Source organism: Hippichthys cyanospilos, chromosome 1 (assembly GCF_059441005.1).
Source record: "Hippichthys cyanospilos isolate Australia breed blue-spotted pipefish chromosome 1, RoL_Hcya_1.0, whole genome shotgun sequence".
Taxonomy (NCBI): Eukaryota; Metazoa; Chordata; class Actinopteri; order Syngnathiformes; family Syngnathidae; genus Hippichthys; species Hippichthys cyanospilos.
The window spans coordinates 21,114,967-21,128,043 of record NC_142369.1 but is presented as its reverse complement, the minus strand read 5'-3'; the positions used below and the strand labels follow the sequence as shown (position 1 = coordinate 21,128,043).

General features: G+C 39.2%; 1 long non-coding RNA gene across 1 annotated transcript in view; it reads left to right on the top strand.

Moving 5' to 3' along the window:
- Positions 1-504: 504 nt before the first annotated feature.
- Positions 505-13,077, top strand: part of LOC148429643 (uncharacterized) — a 91,011-nt gene continuing 78,438 nt past the window's right edge. The window contains exon 1 of the long non-coding RNA XR_015867202.1: positions 505-665. This is a non-coding gene — a long non-coding RNA (uncharacterized LOC148429643). The remainder of the gene's footprint in view (positions 666-13,077) is intronic.

The window sequence follows — 13,077 nt, the reverse complement described above, 5'->3', positions numbered from 1 at the left end:
CTTCCCCCTGCTGGCTAAAGTACCAAAACGCTCACTTTCCCCCCTCTTTCATGCGTGAGTCAGCTGCGAACAGATCCGTTTTCCAGCAAATGCAAGCGCTTCCCCAATGGCATGCTTAAAGCCATTGTATTCAAATATGAAACGCACCACAAAAGCATGGTCCCAGAAAAGGAAAAGGCCAGAATTATGACATTGTCTGATAAGTATGCAAAATAAAACGCTATGCTAAAAACAGAGCGTCAGCGTCGTGATGCAGTAATTGATTTAATAAGAAAGTGATCTCAGCGCATCTCTCCGCATCCAGGGATGGTGTTGCGCTCCTCTCTTCCAGGAAACGCGATTATGCGCCTCGCTGTGATTGGCCCGACACATCGGACCAGCCTGTTCTAGTAAAAATGTCCACAGAAACACCACCGGCGATTATCCAATATGTTTTTCCTTTGTCACACGTTTTCCCAGAATCCCCACCCTCCCTTAAAGACGAAGTGTCGATTTATGGGTATCTGCCAAGCTGTACGTGGGCGAGGCCAGCCGAGGGTCTTCCTGTGCATCAGCTGACATTTCCTGCTCTCGGAAGCTTGCAATATTGCAGAGAAGTGCAGGTTTAATCAGGAGACCAAGCCTTTGCTGAGAAGCAGCTGTAAAACTGCAGAGAAATTCGCAAGGTTTGTCGTTTGTTGTTTTAGTGTACGAGAACACTATACTGAGAGCTGCGCACAAAAGTTTGAGTTATTTTTCAGCCAGAGATATTGAGCTATCAATTGCATTACTGTGATTACAGTGGCTGCTACATCTCAGCTGTTTTCTAAGCAAGTTTATTCAAGATACAAGTTTTATTGTCATATGTGTAATAACACTGCGCAATGAAATTCTCATTCTGTTCACTTCTCTGAGCAGACTTACATTCCACACAATAGAGCAAATAAGAAAGTAGACAATAGTATGGAATAAAGACAATAATAGGGCATATTAGGGAGTAGATGGAGTGGAAGAAACTATATACATATGGGGATGATGTGCAAAATAATACATAGCAGCATTCCTGCAAGGTGCACATGTGCATGCGGCAAAGTGACTGGTGATGGAGCAAATTAGTGTGCGAGGGATTCATTCAGAATCTGGATGGCCTGTGGGTAGAAGCTGTTAGCCAGTCTTGTAGATCTGGCCCTCAGCCATCTGTACCTGCCTGATGGCAGCAATTTGACCCTGGGGGAAATAGTGGACAACATATGACATTTGCAAGCCTTTCAACGACTTAACTGAGCAGCTTAGCCTGACTCCCAGAATGCAAAGTTCTTGCTATGCATTGTGATACTGGTAGTTGACAAGTAGTAGTTGACTTGTATTCACTGTTATTGTTTTTCTCAAAATGAAAATTCTTCAAAACGAAACAGGCTTGTGATATATATATATATATATATATATATATATATATATATATATATATATATATATATATATATATATATATATATATATATATATATATATATATATATATATATAAAGGGAGAGGCCTGATGCCACTGTACATTTTTAAGGGTTGACAGATAAAGATATATTTGTACAGTGGGCCAAAAAAGTGTTTAGTCAGCCACCAATTAAAATACGTAATAAACGTATTTTACACGTAAAAATAGTTTAATAAATAACTTGCAGAGGGATGAGTAACCATGCAAGTCGACCCGTTTGAAAATAGAATATCTTAAAAATGTAAACGAAAAAAGGAGGATTAAACTGTATTTGGCTAATTTTATTTTTTCTCTTATATTTCTTTTGGCTTTCATATTTTTAACTTTCATCATTGTTATTTATTGCGTGTGTGTGAGTGTGTGGGGTTGGGGGGGGGGGGGGGGGGCATTCAAAGTGACCAGTTTAAAAGGCAAAGCAGGGTGATAATTAAACACGAAACAATTTTTGTGTACCCCAAAAGAAAACCATGAAAGATGCAATACAATACTTGACAATGTTATGACCGTTTCAAAATTAGCCCACGTTGAGTTATAATAGGGTTACTGAAAGGTTAGTGAAAAATCCCTGTATTATCCCTGATGATAAAAATACACATATACTATATATGTGTTTGCATGTGTGAGTGTGTGTGTAGGTATGCTTGTGTGTATAAAGTGTTTTATTTTTTTTTACGTAGGTATACGTGCTGACTGAATTTGAGGATGTGACTGCTGGATTTTTGCCACTACAATTACTACATCTACCACTAATGCACTTCTATTTTAAACCACTACTACTTCTACCACTACTTGTACTACTACCAATACTACAAGTACTTTGACCAATTTTAAGACCGTCTCAGTATAATGAATGAATAATATTAATACAACGGCCTGTCAATAGAAAGGAAATTTGTCATATTCCCCGCTGACTTTGCTGGCAGAAATCGGGCTGCTTTGTCAGTATCAATTTAGATTTTGTCTCCCTCTAGTGGCAAAGTTACCTTTGTGCACTCTGCACTGAAGAGGAATTCAAGAGTGCAGTGATGTCATCACCTTCCGTCAGTACAGTTACAGTGTATGTAAGTCAATGGCCACCAAAGTCTTTTCTAAGGAAACTGAGAGGCACGCTCTTCTCCATAAATTCAGCTATCATCCAAAACATACCTTCTGGGGCTTAATTAAATCTCAATTAATTAGATTTCATCATATTTGTACATACCCGCAACATGTGGAGGAAGCCACTAGGACTTTTGGCACTGAGACCTCGCGAATAATATGAAATGGTTTTTAAGGTCAATTAATAAGGTTAGGATTAGAATTCATATATATATATATATATATATATATATATATATATATATATATATATATATATATATATATATATATATATATATGAATTCTAATCCTAACCTTATTAATATATATATATATATATATATATATATATATATATATATATATATATATATATATATATATATATATATATATATATATATATAACTCATTTTATGGTTAAAGGTACCATTTAGCTGATTGGTTTTGAGGATTCTTTTGGGGTACATCCTTATCTTCAACAATCTTTTCATAATATGGTTTAAGATTCTTCCATCCCTATGCCCCCCTCCACTATTTTTCACTTAATGCCTGATTTTAGAGTAATGAACTAATTGGTTTGGCGTTTGATGTTTTTTGTGTTTGATGTTCTTTAAATGTGTATATAGCACTTTTTATTTTAACAACATTTATTTGGATCTGATGTATGGATGGACTTTTAAGGATCAAGAAGGTTATATATACAGTGGGCCCCCGGTTTACGAACCCCCTGTCTTACGTATTTTTCATCTTACGACGTGGACCGCGGCGTTTTTTTTGTCCCCCCTCTTACGCAAAAACCTTTCATCTTGCGAACCATCCAACATGCCAGTCAGGGTGTCCGCACTATTTTTTTCGCTTTGCTGCATCAACAAAAAGAACTTTTCTCACATGTCACGGAAATGCCGATATGCTATTGGTCGATTAAGGCAGTCACGGAGATGCCAATATGCTATTGGCCGGCGTCACGTTAATCACAGAAATGCCGATATGCTATTGGCCTAACTCCCTCATCTTGCTTGATGGCACGAGCTGGTCGGTGTGTTATGAAGACTTTGCAAACTTTTATCTGTTAGACATGGCTTCTAAGGGGCATGTCTATGAAGGATTTTTATCTTTTTAATGTTTTTTGAATCACTTTTTAATAATTTTTTCAAACAAATAATATCAGCAAATGTATGGATTAAATCCTTTATAAGACAACAAAGTTTATATATATATATATATATATAATATATATTTATTACAATTTCTGGACTCGTATTTTCTAATACTCCAGTTTTTATTTGACATAACTAACCTTAACCCTAACCTTCTTACCCTAACCCTAACCTTCTTACCCAAACCCTAAAGCCCCTAACCCTAAGCCTGTAACCCTAACCCTAACTCTCTAAACCAGGGGTGGGCAACTCCAGGCCTCGGGGGCCGGTGTGCTGCATGTTTTCCTGTTTTCTCTCTCAAACACACCTGAATCAAATGATTAGGATTATTCTCAAGCTCCAGCAGAGCTTGTTGATGAGCTAATGGTTTAAATCAGGTGTGTTAGGGAGAGAAAACTGGAAAACATGCAGGACACCGGCCCTCGAGGGCTGGAGTTGCCCACCCCTGCTCTAAACCAACCCTCTGACCCTAACCCTCTACTACTAACCCCCTAACCCTAACCTCATTGAGGTGAAATGAAAGAGGTTCAATTGAGGGGTGCTGATCTCCCAGCCAGGCAAAATAAATGTAGCCATTTTGTTCATTTAAATGTAATTTCGGTTTCTCATTTACGGAGGAGAAGCATTATACTTAGTGGTCATGGGTTTCAATCAGATAACTCGCCGGACACACACTGACTTTTAACATTAACATGACAAAACAGCTTCTGTTCAGCAGGGCAGTGATACAGGTTTAAGGTGGTCAAAACCTTTAACCTTTTCTAGCTAGGACTTCCAAATATTTCCATCCTCTAAGTTTCTGATTCAGAAATATATGGACAATTATCTGGCTTCTGCTGAGCTTGCTAACGAGCTGATCATTTGAATCAGCTGGAAGTGTTGGAGGACATTCACTTAAAAAAACATGGAGGGTGGCAGCCCTCGACGACTGGGTATGGACACGCCTGCTCTATGAGCGCCCTCACACAGATTTGCATTACTACCATCTAGTGGAGAAACTACCAGTTACAGTTTCAATCCAGCCCAGATGACTTTTTTACAGTTTACACACGCGTCACAGAGTTTAGGTTAAAATAAATCTGTTTCTTCCCATGTGTGTGACAAACAATTTATTAGCTGAAACAGCAACGTGCTGGCAGTCGGGTCATTAGCATCTCAGGGGGGAAAGCGCTGCCTGCCAAAGCCAAGGTGGGAAACTCATTTGCGGAGGTGCACACTTGATAAAACAGCTTGCGTTCCAAAATAATCCAAATGAGACGGGCCTGCAAGAGGGTCGGACATGACAAATAACACTAGAGCGAGAGCATATGTGCTGGCGGCGTGTGCCAGCAGACATGGCGGCTCAGTGTTCTACTCCGTGTAGACGTTGGCCCGGCCTTCGCTTTTCACAACTAATCAATTGTGTCCCCGCCTGACACGGAGCTTCTGGTCAGTGGTACTACACCTTATAAAGAACCGTTGTAATCACCCACGCAGCCTGTAAAGCCTCCTGTGTTGTGCGGCATACTTATTTGACATGAAACAACAGGTGCGAAGCAGCAGGTTGCGCTGGGCCGTGACGGCCCTCGCGGAAACTTGTTAACAGCACATCAGTAACAGACGCACTCCGTCACCGCGCTGTCAGGTCCGCACACAGGAAGCTGTCATACCTCATGCTTCCTCTCTCCTCATGTAACTCGAACCGGACCACCCAGCCCCAGTGTACTCAAGTATGAAACGTGAATTGAAGGGACTTTTTAAGCAATTGTTAGCAAGAAAAAAGTGAATATTTGGTGATGAATAATCTGATATAATGACATTATATATACGACAACCAATCACAGCTCAGTTTGCGGACGTCATATGACAAAACCCAAAAAACACGTGAGCAGTGATTGGTTATTACTGGGGCTGCAGTATATGTGATTGAAGCAAGAAGCAAAATGTACTACGGATATTAATTGTACATGAAAAATAATTCAGATAATAAACTAACTATAGACAAAATATAAACGTTTAACCACCTAAAATGTGAGTATGGTATACCTTTAAGATTGCTGTCGCCATATTTTATGGTTAGCCTGGACCACTTTATGCACTCGCCCATTCAAGTGCTACTTTTGTTACTGTTGTTTTACTTGACTCTTTTGGAAAGGGTGGAAAAATATTTGTAGACATTGCCTGAATATAGTTCCGTTATATTTAACTTTAAATTTGCTACCTTTGCATCTAATTTTAAAGACCTTTTTTTTCCCTTTTATGTGCTACATGTGAATTAAATATTCTTTTTTTAAGAGTTTCTCTATTTGCTGTAAGTGCACTGTTAATATTCAAACTGAGAATAATGTTACAGTAGCATACAATTTAGGAATAAATCATCAATCTCATTTATTTCAACATGTAGGCCTGCTATGCTACATTGCTGTTGTTTGAAAAGTGTTTTCTTTGGTGGTACTTCATGTAAAAAGTTTGAGAACCCCTGTTCAAGATCGTTGTTTGTAAAGAAGTCAGCGCACCAAGGCACATACTTAAATGAGTCAAACCATGTGGCACACCGCCAACCACACCACCAAAGTTTACATGTACTGTACTTATTGAACACAAGACTATTATTCTGTAGTGTGAAGGGCAATAGTTTGAACACACAGATTCTTTTCCCTGCAGGTTTATTCACTCGGATAAATTCCTATACCTATTCCTACTGTCCTTTTTAAATCCTAGTGCATTATATAACCCTATAGTGCCATGGGAAATCTTACTGCAAAATTAATCTTTTCCTAGCTACAGCTATATTACTTTTATACACCCCAAATTTGACATCTTGGCTGGGTGACGGCCCACCATTATCAAGCCATGGCCGCCAAAAGCAGTCTGACATCAAATCCAAAGGGTTAACAAAGTTGCAGCATTGTTGCGTAGATTTTTCTCCTTTGACTCTGGAAAAGTAACTACTTGCCTAATCTCAACGCCTGATATTTGCTTTTCTCCTGGCCCTGCTTGTGACGATGACAGCTGGATGTGAGAAGTGGCTGTGTTGCATGAAACAGCACCGCCCCCTCAGAAACTGCATAACAAATGTGGAAATTGTACAGTAACTCTTCATCTTTGAGGCATTTTGACCAAAGCATGTCAGAGATTTAAGTGTTATTAATTAAAGAGGAATTAGCAACCATGGATGTCACTAATGTGTCTCAGACAGTTATACTTAAGTAAAAATGGGTTAAATTCAGCTCTGTCATATAAAGTATTATTTCGATAATTATTTCTTTTTTATACCACAACAATCACTACTGTACTGTTATTTTTTATGTTTTCGTTGGAGCAGGAAAGATATGCATCCGGAGTTCCCCCCATTACACTGCCAATTACGAGAAGCAGCAGCACAGGCCATTTGCTCTTTTTAGACATTCAGTTTGCTACGCGTTTCGCCTTTGGCTTTTATAGATTCATTTTGCAATGACTGATGAATATTGGGTTGTATATTTCATGGAGGTTGTCCACATGCCAAGAAGACTTGCATTGTGGCAGCTAATGATCGTGCTGATGTCGAGAATACGCAATAGGGGATTTGGCGAATGTTTTTTTTCTGCTGTTGCTGTTCACATCTTCCCCACATGAGGGCAGTAAAAGTCAAGTAACAGCAGTACCAATAGAGTACCATCAGAACAAAGAAAAAATAAAGTGTGACAAAAATGACTATCGTTTAAGCAGGCGCCTAATGTCTGCTTAATCCTTGGCAGTTGCTTGAACTGACATGCTGAGTAGGCATTTTCGTTTTCTTTCTAATGTTGCAATTTCCCCCCAAAAAAGGAAAGTACCTGTGAGTCATTTTATCATGTGAACTGTTTCAAATTAGTCTCACAGGTGATGTTTAAATATTTTAAAATGCAGCTGAGTGCATGCATGAGTAATGGCTGGTATGAGTTGTTTTTGACTGAAACACATTAGAAAGACACGCATGTACATCAGTTGTATCAGTGGCTATATGATGCAAGCCTGTCAGACATCACCTGATAGCCTGTTTACTCTTTCTGCCTTTGAAGGGGGGGGGGGGGGGGGGGGGGGGGTAGGCCCACCTGACAGGTCTTGAGCTGTCATCCCAATGGATGTGTAATCTGCACGGGCCTGACTGCCCGCTTTCACAAAGCTCACACACTCCACAACAAACACGCATGCACGCTCACAAACAGGATGTTTGCTGGCCTGCAGTAATGTGAGGGGATGGTTTTGTAATGCCCCAGTGGCTCGCTGACAGCCCGTCAATCAATCAAATCCATCCGCCATCCCACAGCGTACCTGTAAATGAGCGTCTGTCCATCTGCAGAGGCTGATTGGCTCTGTCAGTCACAGTGTTAGGACCATAAGGTTCAATTGGGGGTGGGGGCACTTGTCTCCACATCCAGTCATATTTCTCCACAGTCATGCATGATGGCAGATGCCATTGAGGATGAACCTAGCTTCACTGAACTGATGAGTAATGTCCACACAGACACTTGAAGTTGACAGAGATAAATGTGTGTTTGATAGATATTAAATATAGTGGATCTCAACTTTTTACTGCGAGTCCCCACTTTAAGAGTACTTCTTTCTCTCCAACTACCACCACAATGACCAACATTAAAATAACAACGCGGTCGTCCCGAATGTTTAGCAAACATCACCCATTTGACTTTCATTGAAGCCGGACATGCACGGAAACTCCTCTGCAGTGTGACAGATAGAGTCAAGGTGGGGCACAATCTCGGGATGGTGTGTAGAGGGCCTTAAGAGCATGGGAGTTTTGCTTAGTGGTTAGTTGATTTTCCCCCGTAAACACTGCTGTTACAGTTTTAAAGGTGATCGCTAAAGGATTTTTGGTTTTTCAATTTTTGTGATGTTATTGAGGACAATATGGATGGTTATCATATATCACATTCATATCATACAATATTACATCTAGGGTTAAAGATTTAACAGTAATATTTTTTGTGACCCTTGTCCATGAACCTTTTAAACAGATATGAAATACCAAGTACATCTTCAAATTTGTTCAAGTAAACTAAGTTGTTTTTTGTTTTTTTTTTATTTTTGAATATAATGATCAATTTGAAAAAAAAAAATGATAATTTGAAAAAAAAAACCCCAAAGCGCTAACTTTATGAATTGCGAACTGACTAGCAGGCAATAACTGAGATACATTTTCGGGGAAATGTTGCAGATGTTTAACACAAGTATGACTGAACTTATTTGTGCATCGCTCGATAAACCATATTTACTTCTCCATCTCATTAAACCCAATTAGCTGTTATGTTGCAGTCCCTCCCAACACAAATATTGACACCTTTCCAAGTGCATTTGTTCAGCTTCTATCATTTATGTAAACTTAGTTTTGGGTTTGTGTTATGTTAATTCACTCAGATATGTCTACAAATATCACGCTACAATTACAGATCCTGAACATGAAGGCTGTGATGTGAAAAGTAATTTACATTTTTCAGAATGAAGCCATTACAAATTAATTATCTGCAACAGTTGGTCAACAACAGTTTTGTAATGACTGCAGTATGCTATTGTAAAATTAATGTCAAACACACTTCATGAATTTTTCAAAAGTCCTGCTTCTGCTCCTTGCCTCTATCAATTAATAGTATAAAACACACGTGTATTCACAGAGGGTGATGTCAGGCTGGCCGCTATGCAGAAAAGTTCATCTTTTCCCTGGTTTGCTCCTAGCTGTGTTTACCTAAGTGAGGTACACGTCAGTATTTGGATCAAATACAACATATGTATTTGTACCATTTTTGATCAGACAGCAATTTGCCAGTCGTATGTCTCAAAGATGATCCTAACTCCCTGACCGATTATCATATGTTTTGGTATGCGATAAGAGGGCGGAAATCTTGAATATTTATAAACACAAATCAGTCAACGTTAAAAAACAAAAACACACTTTGCAATCTATTATTGTAGGTCTAAATAACTTTCTAGCAATGGGCAAGTCTCCTTGTACTTTCATCTCGTCAGGCTTTTCCACAGGGACTCATGTTTTTCACCCCCGTTCAGTATGGAAAGCTTCCTTACCTAATTCAACAGTGCACATGTGGAATGAGCCTATTGTTCAATAGGCATGCCGCTTTGCCTATTAATATGCAACCAATTTAACTTCCAGTTAAACAAGTACTATGCCTGTCTAAAAATTGTGTTTATTACTATTTTTTTCTTTAGTTCTGTTGCTACTCCTGTCTGGTTTATCATCGTTAGTAACCCTGTCAAATTGTACAGGACATGCAAAAAAATAAAAGTAAAGCCTCCTTTAAAAAATGGGGACGATAAAAAGCCATCCGTTTCATCATTTGCATTCAAAGTGTGTCATTTTTCTGGTCAAATTCCTTTTATTTTTTTAAACCACTGAATAGGCGTGGTTTGGGGATCCAATGCACTTTATGCAGTTTTTATTGATGACAGCGAACAATTTTGATTTATAATTATATTTAACAGAGCGCTACTATGAAAGTTAGTGCAATAACTTAAAAATATCATCAAGATTGCTGTAAAACCTAAATAGATTGGTAGTTTCATGAATAAATCAACTGTAGGGGACAGGCGAAAGGCTGCTGAAGATGATTTTGACTCAGGACCGGTGCTAGACCCAAATCGCCATCCTTTATCTGGATTAGTTGCCCTACTTATCCTAATGATTAAAACACACATGACTACTAATCAGCGGCCATCTCCGTTTCTCCAATGCTCTTTTTCTAGACCGAATGGGGTTTTCTTGGACACACCTCTTGTGGGTTCCTCCACTCAACACTTTACCCTTCTTGTCTTTCGGATGCTTTCCTTTTCTTCTTCCTTTACTTCCTCCTTGTTTTGAAGAGAGGCTAACTGCCACTTCAGAGACCAAAGGCATGAGGTAATCCATGCGGGATTTGTAGGCCTCTGTTGTTCGTCTTCTTAAGACTTCCCACAGCATCATGTGGGAAATTCGGACCACCAGTCGGCATTCAGCTGAAAACACTGGGCTGCGTATTCACACCGACAGGTGAAGAGGTGCCTCTTTGTGTTCGGCAAAGAAAACTTGGTCTAAAAATATTTTGTCGTCGAGTACCCTTGAAGAAACTGCCGCTCGTTGTTGGTGCCAACAGCCAGCGAGTGAGCGATGAGAACTCACTTGGGCATCTTTTGAGCTTGGCTGCGACAATAAAAGACCAACGCAAAAGGAACAATCTTTAATGAGGACTAGTAAATGTTGCCTGGCAGCATTGCTGCTTGTGAACGCTGTCACACTCAAACAAATTGTGCTCATTGTATGCGAGAAAATACGTCGCCACCTGAATGCTGTATCCTTTCCACGTTTCAAAAATATAAGTGTGTTTTGAATACGTAATTGTACATTTGCTTATAGATTTGCCCGGGGACTTTGCTCTTTGTTTCCCAGTGCTGTAGTTTATTGATGCGCGCTGATGCTAAAGCTGCACAAAGCACTTTATATTGCCTCTTTTTCATTCCCATACCCCTAAGTCATTATGTTCGCACAAAAATTACATTTACTCAAATCCCATTGGATCTTTGTGGAGAAGACTTGTTGTTCTCCCTGTGTGTTTGCTAATCACTGCAGCATCTCACATCTCGCTGACAGCTTGTAGCTGACTCTCATATCTGTTGCATCACTTGCAAGGAGCGCTATTCATCTTCATCAGACCGGGAAAAAAAAAAAAAACCTAAGAACTGGCATCTGGTTAGCAGGTCTGCCTGAGACAACCACTTTGCTGAGTCCAGAATTGGCCTTACATGCTGGTAAAATTGCTGATGATTAAGTTAAAAACTGGCCAGAAATGAGGGAACAACTGCAAAAAAAAACAAAAAAACAACACCTTTCACCAGATCATGAGTCAGACTTAATCATATACAAATACAGTATTTATTTTGCTTCTACATTCTATACAGAAGGAAAATACAAATATAACAACACATACAGTACGCTAAGTGATAGGTATTTAACACAAATGGTTTAAGTAATTAAACTCAACTTTTCCATCAGCAAACGTCAACTACATGAACCAATAACCATCTAGAGTCTTCTTCATATGTGGCCGCAATCAATTGCCTCTCTCTTTATAGCACTATATCTACAGCATAAGTTGTCTAAAGCACTTTCCATTCCTTGACAGTATTTGAAAATGTATCTTTAATGTTTGCCAGTGTTGACGCAGTGCAGCATCATCCTACATAAAGTTTGATCTTATTTAGATTAAAATAATTCAATTTAAACGCCAGAATCCCTTTTCGTACCCTGACAGATGGCAATGCCTATTTTTTCGTTTCTTACTCTTGTTAAAATTTTGAATGGATTTTTATTGTTGTACCTGCTAGCTAGTGCTCAGTTAATATGCATCTTTATTGCCTATTGACTACTGACTAAATCCAAAAATTCGGCAATCGGGTTTTCATCTCAATGCATTTACCAGTATAGAGGAATAAACGTGATGCCTGTGACCATGCGTGTCACCCAGAATATAAACATTGTTTGCCTAATAAGGTCATCCACGCCTCACTCTTGTTCTTCACTACATCTCTGACCCAACCAGATGAGACACCTTTACAGTATACTATCGTTAGATCATTACCATCCTGACATCTATTGCAAGGATATCACACTTTCTATGAATTTAATCATGCTGTTGATTAAGCTGCACAGCTTTAACATGTTGTTTGTTTTATTTTCAAGGCCAAATTTGATGCATCTGTGTTCTTGTGACCTCCTGGAAATCTTGTTCAATTGGCATCACATCTCATAGGCTGGAATGCAGCCAGTGGGCGAGTCACCCAAAGTAAGTTAAAGAGACCAAAACTTTGGGTTTATTGAGCGTCACAGAAGATGAAAAAGAGCAAAGAACATAAGAGAAACCACAGTAATATGTGACTTCCCTGGATAATACAGTGTTTGGCAACACTCCAGGCTGTTTGTATACAGTGTTGTTTTTATTAAAGCATCATTTCTACAATAAAAGTTTACGATTAGATATGTGTGTCTGTGAGAAACAGTTGGGTACAGATTATGATTCTAAGTTGGTAATTGTAATGAAAAATTAAGTACAGTATTAGTATAAGATTGTGTTGCTCATTGGCCACCTGTTTTTTCTGAACAAAGACCCTTTCATTTAACATACATGAGGACTGTTAGAGTAGCTAGAATGAGACGACCTTGACAGATAAGTGAGTTCAACACAGACATATTCTATTTTATGATTTTTGCCTTGCCTCCACACACAGCTTGGGCTCTGGCACCAGTCCTCTGGAGAGGGGTTTGACTCTCTCCCACTCGGTGAGAGGCACAGAGCGTGTGTGGGCACACTGATTGCCCCACGGCTTGTTGCTTGTATATTGGGGTTCACCTCGGTGGATGA